The sequence below is a fragment of the Electrophorus electricus genome, chromosome 21 (genome assembly GCF_041902795.1).
Source record: "Electrophorus electricus isolate QZ-2024a chromosome 21, ASM4190279v1, whole genome shotgun sequence".
Lineage (NCBI taxonomy): Eukaryota > Metazoa > Chordata > Actinopteri > Gymnotiformes > Gymnotidae > Electrophorus > Electrophorus electricus.
Genome location: NC_137517.1, coordinates 1370001 through 1382500, shown reverse-complemented (window position 1 = coordinate 1382500; position 12500 = coordinate 1370001). Strand labels below are relative to the sequence as shown.

At 46.7% G+C, this 12500-nt stretch overlaps 1 pseudogene across 1 annotated transcript in view; it reads right to left on the bottom strand.

The window, feature by feature from the left end:
* LOC145652986 (coiled-coil domain-containing protein 171-like) overlaps window positions 1–12500 on the bottom strand; it is a 26085-nt pseudogene that overhangs the window by 7325 nt on the left and 6260 nt on the right. The window contains exons 9-16 of the transcript XR_014119257.1: window positions 11993–12227; window positions 11742–11947; window positions 10860–11021; window positions 6222–6813; window positions 4538–4728; window positions 2560–2739; window positions 2273–2458; window positions 253–398 (exon numbers count right to left, since the gene is read on the bottom strand). The product of XR_014119257.1 is annotated as a coiled-coil domain-containing protein 171-like (transcript). The remainder of the gene's footprint in view (window positions 1–252; window positions 399–2272; window positions 2459–2559; window positions 2740–4537; window positions 4729–6221; window positions 6814–10859; window positions 11022–11741; window positions 11948–11992; window positions 12228–12500) is intronic.

Here is a 12500-nt window from a genome sequence, read left to right as displayed (position 1 = left end):
TAGTATGTTAGTGTAGCGTGTGTGTGTGTGTAGTATGTTGGTGTAGCGTGTGTGTGTGTGTAATATGTTGGTGTAGCGTGTGTGTGTAGTATGTTAGTGTAGCGTGTGTGTAGTATGTTAATGTAGTGTGTGTGTAGTATGTTAGTGTAGCGTGTGTGTGTGTGTGTAGTATGTTAGTGTAGCGTGTGTGTAGTATGTTAGTGTAGCGTGTGTGTGTGTAGTATGTTAGTGTAGCGTGTGTGTGTGTGTTACTTTGCTGCCATGTGTAGTGCACTCTCTGCACTGTTGATGTTCTGCTGTAGCTTTTGTTTCTCTTGCTGTGATTGGCTGAGTCGTTTCCCTAGCAACCGCAGAGCCTGTTCCTTCCTTCTAAGCTCCGCCTTTGCTTCCGACAGGCTCTGAGAGACAGGAAACAGTACACAGTCACACAGCAGTTTGTGTGTTTGTGTGTGTGTGTGTGTGTGTGTGTGTGTCTCTGTACGCATGGAGGAGGGTTTTCTGAACTTCATAATTGACAAGGCTGGAAATATCAGCACTAGTTTTATATATATAGGGGCAGTGGTGTCTCAGTGGTTAACACTAATCTAGGGGCAGTGGTGTCTCAGTGGTTAACACTAATCTAGGGGCAGTGGTGTCTTAGTGGTTAACACTAATATAGGGGAAGTGGTGTCTCAGTGGTTAACACTAATGTAGAGGCAGTGGTGTCTCAGTGGTTAACACTAATGTAGAGGCAGTGGTGTCTCAGTGGTTAACACTAATGTAGGGGCAGTGGTGTCTCAGTGGTTAACACTAATATGGGGCAGTGGTGACTCAGTGGTTAACACTAATATAGGGGCAGTGGTGACTCAGTGGTTAACACTAATATAGGGGCAGTGGTGACTCAGTGGTTAACACTAATATAGGGGCAGTGGTGACTCAGTGGTTAACACTAATATAGAGGCAGTGGTGTCTCAGTGGTTAACACTAATATAGGGGTAGTGGTGTCTCAGTGGTTAACACTAATATAGGGGCAGTGGTGACTCAGTGGTTAACACTAATATAGGGGCAGTGGTGTCTCAGTGGTTAACACTAATATAGGGGCAGTGGTGACTCAGTGGTTAACACTAATATAGGGGCAGTGGTGTCTCAGTGGTTAACACTAATATGGGGCAGTGGTGACTCAGTGGTTAACACTAATATAGGGGCAGTGGTGACTCAGTGGTTAACACTAATATAGGGGCAGTGGTGACTCAGTGGTTAACACTAATATAGAGGCAGTGGTGTCTCAGTGGTTAACACTAATATAGGGGCAGTGGTGTCTCAGTGGTTAACACTAATATAGGGGCAGTGGTGACTCAGTGGTTAACACTAATGTAGGGGCAGAGGTGTCTCAGTGGTTAACACTAATGTAGGGGCAGTGGTGTCTCAGTGGTTAACACTAATGTAGGGGCAGTGGTGTCTCAGTGGTTAACACTAATATAGGGGCAGTGGTGTCTCAGTGGTTAACACTAATATAGGGGCAGTGGCGTCTCAGTGGTTAACACTAATATAGGGGCAGAGGTGTCTCAGTGGTTAAGGTACTTGACTAGTAATCAGAAGGTTGGCAGTTCAAGTCCCACGACTGCCAAGTTGCTACTGTTTGGCCCCTGAACAAGATCCTTAACCTACAATTACTTGAACTATATTCAGTCATAACTGTAAATCTCTTAGGATAAAAGCATCAGCAAAATGTAATATTGTCTCAGTAACTAATGTTGTCCCTCTCTCACTAATATTGCCCCCTCAGTCACTAATGTTGCCCCCTCAGCCACTAATGTTGCCCCCTCTCTCACTAATATTGCCCCCTCAGTCACTAATGTTGCCCCCTCTCTCACTAATATTGCCCCCTCAGCCACTAATGTTGCCCCCTCTCTCACTAATATTGCCCCCTCTCTCACTAATATTGCCCCCTCAGCCACTAATGTTGCCCCTCTCTTCTGCTGGTGTCTGAGATGGTTTCTAATATGAAATGTTCAACCTCTGCTGTTGATGTTCCATCTTGGTTATGTAAACACCTCTGACAGGACAGACCACACTGTGCTATCAGTTATGTTAGGCTATGATCTGCTCTTTCAGAGCAAGCAATGCTCTAGAGCTTAATGAAGCACACCTGGACATGCGTATGTGCGTGTGTGCGTACACGCGTGTGCATGTGCATGTGTGTACGTGTGTGTGTGTGTGCACACACGTGTGCATATGCGTGTGCGTGTGTGTGTGTATATGCGTGTGTGTGTGTACACGCGTGTGTGTGTACCTGCACAGCCTGGGTGAGGGCGTGCTCTTTCTCCAGCTGGTCCCCAGTGTGCAGCTCCATGGTGAGGCCCAGCTCCTGCAGCTGTGTGGCCTGCTGGTGCAGGAGGGTCTGAGCTTGCTGTTCCCTGTACAGAGCAGAGCTCAGCTCCTCAAACACACCACGGAACTGAGCCACAGGCACACACGCCTGCAGGACGCACACGCACACGCCAGAAGAAACAAGGATACAGCAGTGATTATGATAAAAGGATTAACAAGGGACACACAGAGTACTTGAGAGTCACTCACTGCATGCGTGGTTCTGGGGTCACTGTGGGGGTGAGGGCTGTTCTTGGGGTCACTGTGGGGATGAGTGGTGTTGCGTTTTAGACGGGAAAGCTCAAGCCGCAGATCCCTCCGCTCGACCTCAGCAGAATGCAGCCGCTGTGTGAACACCAGGAAGTGTTGCTGCAGAGATGAGACCATGCACTAGACACACACACACACACACACACACTCCATTGTAGACCAATCTTAAAGCTTTAGACTTCATATTAGAATCTGTAATTAAACAATTCTTCTGATTTATATTCTGAGAAAATGTTCTGGCATACTAAACAAAAAAGTAAGAATGAAGCTATGAGTTAGAGTGTGTCTTTCTTTTGATACTGGAGAGGAAACTGGTAACAATCATTGTGAATGGAGTTCCTATAGTACTGGAACCTTTAGGGAAACTCATAGATAAGAGTGGAGAAGAGAAGATGGTTAGAATGCTACAACACAAGCAGCCCCAGTGTGAGGGGGTACATGAAGAAGATGTGGGAACTATGGATGCTTCAATACCAAACATCTAGACCAACACCGAAACAACTAGTCTCTCCTTGTTCCAACATCTGCAATCGCCAAATGCTGTCACAACTAGAGATCGACGAGGTACAATACAAATGCTTCGGCAAGGGGAAGCCAGAACGACAGGTCAAAAGGGCAGATGTTATCATCCCCACACCCTGAAATTGAGAACCAAAACCCAATGAGTTCAAATTGGAAATTGGAAAGATCCAATGAGTCCATGTACCAAGCTCCACATCAGAGCTGCTGACCTGAAACTGAATATGATGGCTTAGCTGGACAGACCAAGACCAAGTGAAGAACCTGAAAAGCTGCTGGAAGATGCAGCACTCTGGGCGATCGCTACTGTGATCACTGAGACTAACCGGCTGATATACGCCACCACAGATACTGGAGATGCTTGGCTACAAGATGAACATCATCAAGGAGGTCATCCAAGATAAGGAGAGAAGTTATCAGAACTGCTATCAGAACTGCAGAAAGGCTTAATGAAGAAGACCTGAGAAGTACAACAAGCCGTCCATACCTGAGGGCTTGGAAACTGCCAAACAAAGACAGCTCTCTATCAGAAGTAACAAAGTGTACTCTCAGAGTGGCAGGGTAACAGACTAAGAACAGACTTACCATATGGGAGAGCAGGGAACAGGATTCAGAAACCATCCCATCACATTACCAGATGTCCAAGAAAGGTGCCAGACATGATCCACACCAGCTTAACTATTAATTGATTAAACTGCTTAACCGAAGTCCTATTCTGAGTTCTGCCCATCCAATCCATCTGGCGATAACCTGACTCTACACAACATGGCATCACTGCACCTAAGCGGGGCCCAGAAAGGCACTGGCACCAGAAGAGCCAAAGTACCAGCTACAGTCACTCAGGACTGTAAGACCATAGAGACCAACCTGTGCATCGCGTGGATTAACTACAAGAAAGCCAATGACCCATGCCCCACACATGGATCCTGGTATGCTTGAGGATGTATAACATCAACAGGACTCTACGGACCTTCAACAAGAACTCAATGGAGCTGTGGAAGACGACTCTAGAGGACAACTTCAAGCCAACAGCGCAAGTCACCATCAAATGCGGGATTTACCAAGCAGATGCTCTGTCCTCGCTGCTGTTCTGCATACACCTGAACCCCCTCAGTAAGATGAAGGTGAAGACAACTGTTGTTGTTGTTCCCATAGTAATCGGATCACTGTGACCCCAAGCGTAAAGTACTTAGATTTTTGGTGTGATTTGACTCAGTGGGTTGATGATTTGGGTTTATATTGACTGTTGTTACGTCATTGTGCTCAGTAATCAATTCTTCATTGATTGAGAATCAAGGTGTGATTTAAGTGTTCCTCTAGTTTTTTTTGAGCAGTGTACATATAAATTGGAGGGGTGTGTGTGTGGTGTATGTGTGGTGTGTGTGTGTGTATGTGTTACCTTGCTAGTGTAGTAACCTGGTAGACTATGATGGGTTGTGCAGAGCCTGTGTAGTCCCTGACCAAGTTGCCATGCCAACGATCCCAGGTCTCCACAGTGCCCCCTGGAGTCAGGGTCTGCTACCGCGAGCAGTCTCTCCAGCAGCTTACTAAAGCTGTTCTGTGCAGCCTCCAGCACATCAGAGCCACACTCTAGCGCACAATCAATCAATCAATCAATCAATCAATCAATCAATCAATCAATCAATCAATGTTTCCATCTGTTGGTCTTCATGCACTCATTTATTGTACAGAAATTAGGATTCTAATCCTTAGGGAGTGTGTGTGTATGTGTGGGGAGCATTTTACAGCAGTCTATGTGTGGGCATGTGTGTCCTGAGCTGGGGCATGTGTGCGCGTGTTTGTTCAGAGCTGGGGTGTGTGTTTGTGCACGTGTTTATTCAGAGCTGGGGTATGTGTTTGTTCAGAGCTGGGGTGTGTGTGTGTGCACGTGCTTGTTCAGAGCTGGGGTGTGTGTGTGTGTGTGTGCACGTGCTTGTTCAGAGCTGGGGTGTGTGTGTGTGTGTGTGCACGTGCTTGTTCAGAGCTGGGGTGTGTGTGTGTGTGTGTGCACGTGCTTGTTCAGAGCTGGGGTGTGTGTGTGTGTGTGTGTGTGTGCACGTGCTTGTTCAGAGCTGGGGTGTGTGTGTGTGTGCACGTGCTTGTTCAGAGCTGGGGTGTGTGTGTGTGCGCGTGTTTGTTCAGAGCTGGGGTGTGTGTGTGTGCGGGTGTTTGTTCAGAGCTGGGGTGTGTGTGTGTGCACGTGTTTGGTCAGAGCTGGGGTATGTGTTTGTGCACGTGTTTGTTCAGAGCTGGGGTGTGTGTGTGTGCGCGTGTTTGTTCAGAGCTGGGGTGTGTGTGTGTGCACGTGTTTGTTCAGAGCTGGGGTGTGTGTGTGTGCATGTGCTTGTTCAGAGCTGGGGTGTGCGTGTGTGCACGTGCTTGTTCAGAGCTGGGGTGTGTGTGTGTGCGTGTGTGCACGTGCTTGTTCAGAGCTGGGGTGTGTGTGTGTGCGCACGTGCTTGTTCAGAGCTGGGGTGTGTGTGTGTGTGCAAGTGCTTGTTCAGAGCTGGGGTGTGTGTGTGTGTGTGTGTGTGCACGTGCTTGTTCAGAGCTGGGGTGTGTGTGTGTGTGCGCGTGCTTGTTCAGAGCTGGGGTGTGTGTGTGTGCGCGTGTTTGTTCAGAGCTGGGGTGTGTGTGTGCATGTGTTTGTTCAGAGTTGGGGTGTGTGTGTGTGCACGTGCTTGTTCAGAGCTGGGGTGTGTGTGTGTGCACGTGCTTGTTCAGAGCTGGGGTGTGTGTGTGTGCACGTGTTTGTTCAGAGCTGGGGTGTGTGTGTGTGTGTGTGTGCACCTGCTTGTTCAGAGCTGGGGTGTGTGTGTGTGTGTGTGTGCGCGTGCTTGTTCAGAGCTGGGGTGTGTGTGTGTGTGTGTGTGCACGTGCTTGTTCAGAGCTGGGGTGTGTGTGTGTGTGTGTGTGTGAGAGTGTGAGTGTATGTGGTTATTTGCCTGTGTACATGTCAGAACGCATGTGTGTGTATGCCTGTGTACATGTGGGAGTGTGTATTTGTGTTAACATGTGCGAGCGTGTGTGTATGTGTGTATATATGTGTGTGTGTATATGTGTGTATGTGTGTGTTCACTCACCTGTCTTGTCCAGCTCCTTCATCACTCCCTGCATGCAGGTGTGTATAATCACACACAGCTCAGACGATCTCAGCATCTTCATCACTCTGCTACTCTCCTCCTCTTCCTCTCTCCGCTCCGATCCTTCCATCATCCAAAGCTCCTTCACACACACACTGGGGCACATTCCGTAACCGCCGGCGACCCTGAAGAGTGTGTGAGAGTTCCTCCGGAGTGCTTGGAGACGCAGTGCGGCCAGCACGGCGATGACACCGCGCCGGAACCTCCACACGCCTCCTCTACCGTCTGCGTGACCTTTGACCGCGGGGTCACCGAGCGCGTGCAGTAGAGCGCCCACTTGGTGTCTAAGATCCCATCCGTCACATGCTCTGTTCCACATCAGGGCCTTCTGACGTGCTAGTGTGCACACACGGCCATGTAGCGCGCACACACACCCCGCCAGCAGTGCGCAGGCCGCCAGCAGAGACGCATCGTCACGACGACACACACTCAGAAGGCCCTGGAGGCGAATCACTTCTTGTCTGAGGTCAGACAAAGCGCACTCTGAAACACGGATGCTCTCCTCAGCCTGCTCCAACTGGCCCTTTAAATCCTGCACGCACACACACACACACACACACACACACACACACACACACATTTTCTGTTACATAAAGAAGTCAATATCCTCTTCACATGCTACACTACAGTTATACAGCAGATATAACACCACCACACATACCCCCCCCCCCACACTCCATAATGGATTAACCCTTTACTACGCTACAGTTATACAGCAGATATAACACCACCACACATACCCCCCCCACACTCCATAATGGATTAACCCTTTACTACACTACAGTTATATAGCAGATATAACACCACCACACATACCCCCCCCACACTCCATAATGGATTAACCCTTTACTACACTACAATTATACAGCAGATATAACACCACCACACATACTCCCCCCACACTCCATAATGGATTAACCCTTTACTACACTACAGTTATATAGCAGATATAACACCACCACACATACCCCCCCCACACTCCATAATGGATTAACCCTTTACTACACTACAATTATACAGCAGATATAACACCACCACACATACCCCCCCCACACTCCATAATGGATTAACCCTTTACTACACTACAGTTATATAGCAGATATAACACCACCACACATACCCCCCCACACACCATAATGGATTAACCCTTTACTACACTACAGTTATATAGCAGATATAACACCACCACACATACCCCCCCCACACTCCATAATGGATTAACCCTTTACTACACTACAATTATACAGCAGATATAACACCACCACACATACTCCCCCCCCACTCCATAATGGATTAACCCTTTACTACACTACAATTATACAGCAGATATAACACCACCACACATACCCCCCCCCACACTCCATAATGGATTAACCCTTTACTACACTACAGTTATATAGCAGATATAACACCACCACACATACCCCCCCACACACCATAATGGATTAACCCTTTACTACACTACAGTTATACAGCAGATATAACACCACCACACATACCCCCAACACTCCATAATGGATTAACCCTTTACTACGCTACAGTTATACAGCAGATATAACACCACCACACATACTCCCCCCACACTCCATAATGGATTAACCCTTTACTACGCTACAGTTATATAGCAGATATAACACCACCACACATACCCCCCACACTCCATAATGGATTAACCCTTTACTACACTACAGTTATATAGCAGATATAACACCACCACACATACCCCACACACTCCATAATGGATTAACCCTTTACTACGCTACAGTTATATAGCAGATATAACACCACCACACATACGCCCCACACTCCATAATGGATTAACCCTTTACTACACTACAGTTATACAGCAGATATAACACCACCACACATACCCCCCCCACACTCCATAATGGATTAACCCTTTACTACGCTACAGTTATACAGCAGATATAACACCACCACACATACCCCCAACACTCCATAATGGATTAACCCTTTACTACACTACAGTTATACAGCAGATATAACACCACCACACATACCCCCCACACTCCATAATGGATTAACCCTTTACTACACTACAGTTATACAGCAGATATAACACCACCACACATACACCCCCCACACTCCATAATGGATTAACCCTTTACTACGCTACAGTTATACAGCAGATATAACACCACCACACATACCCCCCCACACTCCATAATGGATTAACCCTTTACTACACTAGTTATACAGCAGATATAACACCACCACACATACCCCCCCCACACTCCATAATGGATTAACCCTTTACTACGCTACAGTTATACAGCAGATATAACACCACCACACATACCCCCCACACTCCATAATGGATTAACCCTTTACTACACTACAGTTATACAGCAGATATAACAACACCACACATAACCCCAACACTCCATAATGGATTAACCCTTTACTACACTACAGTTATACAGCAGATATAACACCACCACACATACTCCCCCCACACGCCATAATGGATTAACCCTTTACTACACTACAGTTATATAGCAGATATAACACCACCACACATACTCCCCCCACACACTCCATAATGGATTAACCCTTTACTACACTACAGATATATAGCAGATATAACACCACCACACATACCCCCAACACTCCATAATGGATTAAGCCTTTACAACACTACAGTTATACAGCAGATATAACACCACACATACCCCCCACACTCCATAATGGATTAACCCTTTACTACACTACAGATATATAGCAGATATAACACCACCACACATACCCCCAACACTCCATAATGGATTAAGCCTTTCCAACACTACAGTTATACAGCAGATATAACACCACACATACCCCCCACACTCCATAATGGATTAACCCTTTACTACACTACAGTTATACAGCAGATATAACACCACCACACATACTCCCCCCACACGCCATAATGGATTAACCCTTTACTACACTACAGTTATATAGCAGATATAACACCACCACACATACCCCAAACACTCCATAATGGATTAACCCTTTACTACACTACAGTTATATAGCAGATATAACACCACCACACACTCCCCCCACACGCCATAATGGATTAACCCTTTACTACGCTACAGTTATACAGCAGATATAACACCACCACACATCCCCTCAACACTCCATAATGGATTAACCCTTTACTACGCTACAGTTATACACCAGATATAACACCACCACACATACTCCCCCCACACGCCATAATGGATTAACCCTTTAATACACTACAGTTATACAGCAGATATAACACCACCACACATACCCCCCCCCACACTCCATAATGGATTAACCCTTTACTACGCTACAGTTATACAGCAGATATAACACCACCACACATACCCCCCCACACTCCATAATGGATTAACCCTTTACTACACTAAAGTTATACAGCAGATATAAACACCACCACACATACTCCCCCCACACTCCATAATGGATTAACCCTTTACTACGCTACAGTTATACAGCAGATATAACACCACCACACATACCCCCAACACTCCATAATGGATTAACCCTTTACTACACTACAGTTATACAGCAGATATAACACCACCACACATACTCCCCCCACACGCCATAATGGATTAACCCTTTATTACGCTACAGTTATACAGCAGATATAACACCGCCACACATCCCCCCCAACACTCCATAATGGATTAACCCTTTACTACGCTACAGTTATACACCAGATATAACACCACCACACATACTCCCCCCACACGCCATAATGGATTAACCCTTTACTACGCTACAGTTATACACCAGATATAACACCACCACACATACTCCACCCACACTCCATAATGGATTAACCCTTTACTACACTACAGTTATACAGCAGATATAACACCACCACACATACCCCCCCCACACTCCATAATGGATTAACCCTTTACTACGCTACAGTTATACAGCAGATATAACACCACCACACATACCCCCCCCCACACTCCATAATGGATTAACCCTGTACTACGCTACAGTTATACAGCAGATATAACACCACCACACATACCCCCCCCCACACTCCATAATGGATTAACCCTTTACTACACTACAGTTATACAGCAGATATAACACCACCTCACATACTCCCCCCACACTCCATAATGGATTAACCCTTTATTACGCTACAGTTATACAGCAGATATAACACCACCACACATACCCCCCACATCACATTATTGATGTACACAAATGATATTTTACTTACTACTGAATGTCATTAATTTGACATCTTTATTGTTGTTTTTTTCATTGTATTTAAGAACCTCTGTTCATCATGTGGTTTTACTGTAAAACACTTTCAGCTGCATTTTAGAAGCATGAAAGGTGCTACATGTTTATTGCACATTCGTGTAAGCTCCGACAACGATGTTTCACACTTCTATCACCAGTATTGATCCCTGTATTTCTTCACTATTCTAAATCATTGGTATATTGGACTCTAACATACTGTACTGATTAGACACTTTTGTAAGTCACTCTGGATAAGAGCGTCTGCTAGATGGCGAAAATACATGAATGCTATTATTATAACACTCTCACCCTCTGATTGGCAGAGTGGAGGTCAGAGGTCAGCATATCCACATGCTCCTGCAGCACAGAGCTGAGCTCCACCCATGAAAAGATACCCAGCATGCTCTGCGGTGGAGCCACAAGAACACAGCCCGCAACCAGCCGCTGATAGAGAGTGTGCAGGAATCCAAGCTTCTCCGGCAGACGCAGACAAGTACACGCACGTGCACACACACACACACACACGCACGCACGCACGCACACACACACACACACACACACACACACACACACACACACACACACACACACACACACACACATAAATACACATGCACACACACGAACATATTAAGCATTTGTCACACAGTGGTGGAAACTGACCTCACGGTTACCAGCTCTACCTGCTGAGCTACAGGATCCCAGGAACAAAATGTGTGTGTGTGTGTGTGTGTGTGTGTGTGTGTGTGTGTGTGTGTGTGTGTGTGTGTGTGTACCTGCTGGTCCCTCTCGTGCTCCTGCATGAGAGTAAGTATTTGTGCTATGATGTGTGTGTGTGTGTGTGTGTGTGTGTGTGTGTGTGTGTGTGTGTGTGTGTGTGTGTGTGTATATATATGTGTGTGTGTGTGTGTGTGTGTGTGTGTGTGTGTGTGTGTGTGTGTGTGTGTGTGTGTGTGTGTGTGTGTACCTGCTGGTCCCTGTCGTGCTCCTGTGTGAGATTATGTATTTGTGCTTTGGTGTGTGTGTGTGTGTGTGTGTGTGTGTGAGTGTGTGTGTGTGTGTGTGTGTACCTGCTGGTCCCTCTCGTGCTCCTGTGTGAGAGTGTGTATTTGTGCTTTGGTGTGTGTGTGTGTGTGTGTGTGTGTGTGTGTGTGTGTGTGTGTGTGTGTGTGTGTGTGTGTGTGTGTGTACCTGCTGGTCCCTCTCATGCTCCTGTGTGAGAGTGTGTATTTGTGCTTTGGTGTGTGTGTGTGCGTGTGTTTGTGTATGTGTGTATGTGTATGTGTATGTGTGTGTGTGTGTGTGTACCTGCTGGTCCCTCTCGTGCTCCTGTGTGAGAGTATGTATTTGTGCTTTGGTGTGGGTGTGTGTGTGTGTGTGTGTGTGTGTGTGTGTACCTGCTGGTCCCTCTCATGCTCCTGTGTGAGATTATGTATTTGTGCTTTGGTGTGTGTGGGTGTGTGTGTGTGTGTGTACCTGCTGGTCCCTCTCATGCTCCTGTGTGAGAGTGTGTATTTGTGCTTTGGTGTGTGTGTGTCGTTCTTTCTCCTCTTCCCAGTGGTGTGTGATGCTCTGTAGTTCTGTCTGCGTGCTCTCTAAAGCAGCTGCAGCGTCTGCAACGTTCCTGCGCAGACGCTTGACCTCCTCACCTACACACTCAGACCGTGCCTCACACTCCTACAGACCAAGACACACAAACACACACCCCCAATAAGGCTGTTGGTTTTACATACAAACTTGGCTTCCTATACAACAGGTGGGGATTCGGTATAACTGTTTTATCAGTACATCAGTACGTTTAGTGAGTCTGACAATCCAGACCGTCTTGTTAGACGTTTAGTGTGTGTGGATAAAGGGCTGAACCCCCTGCTCTGTCCCAGGACCTGTTACCTGCTCCTGGGTACTCAAGCCACACCAGTGCTCACCTGGACTACAAGTTCCCAGAACCAC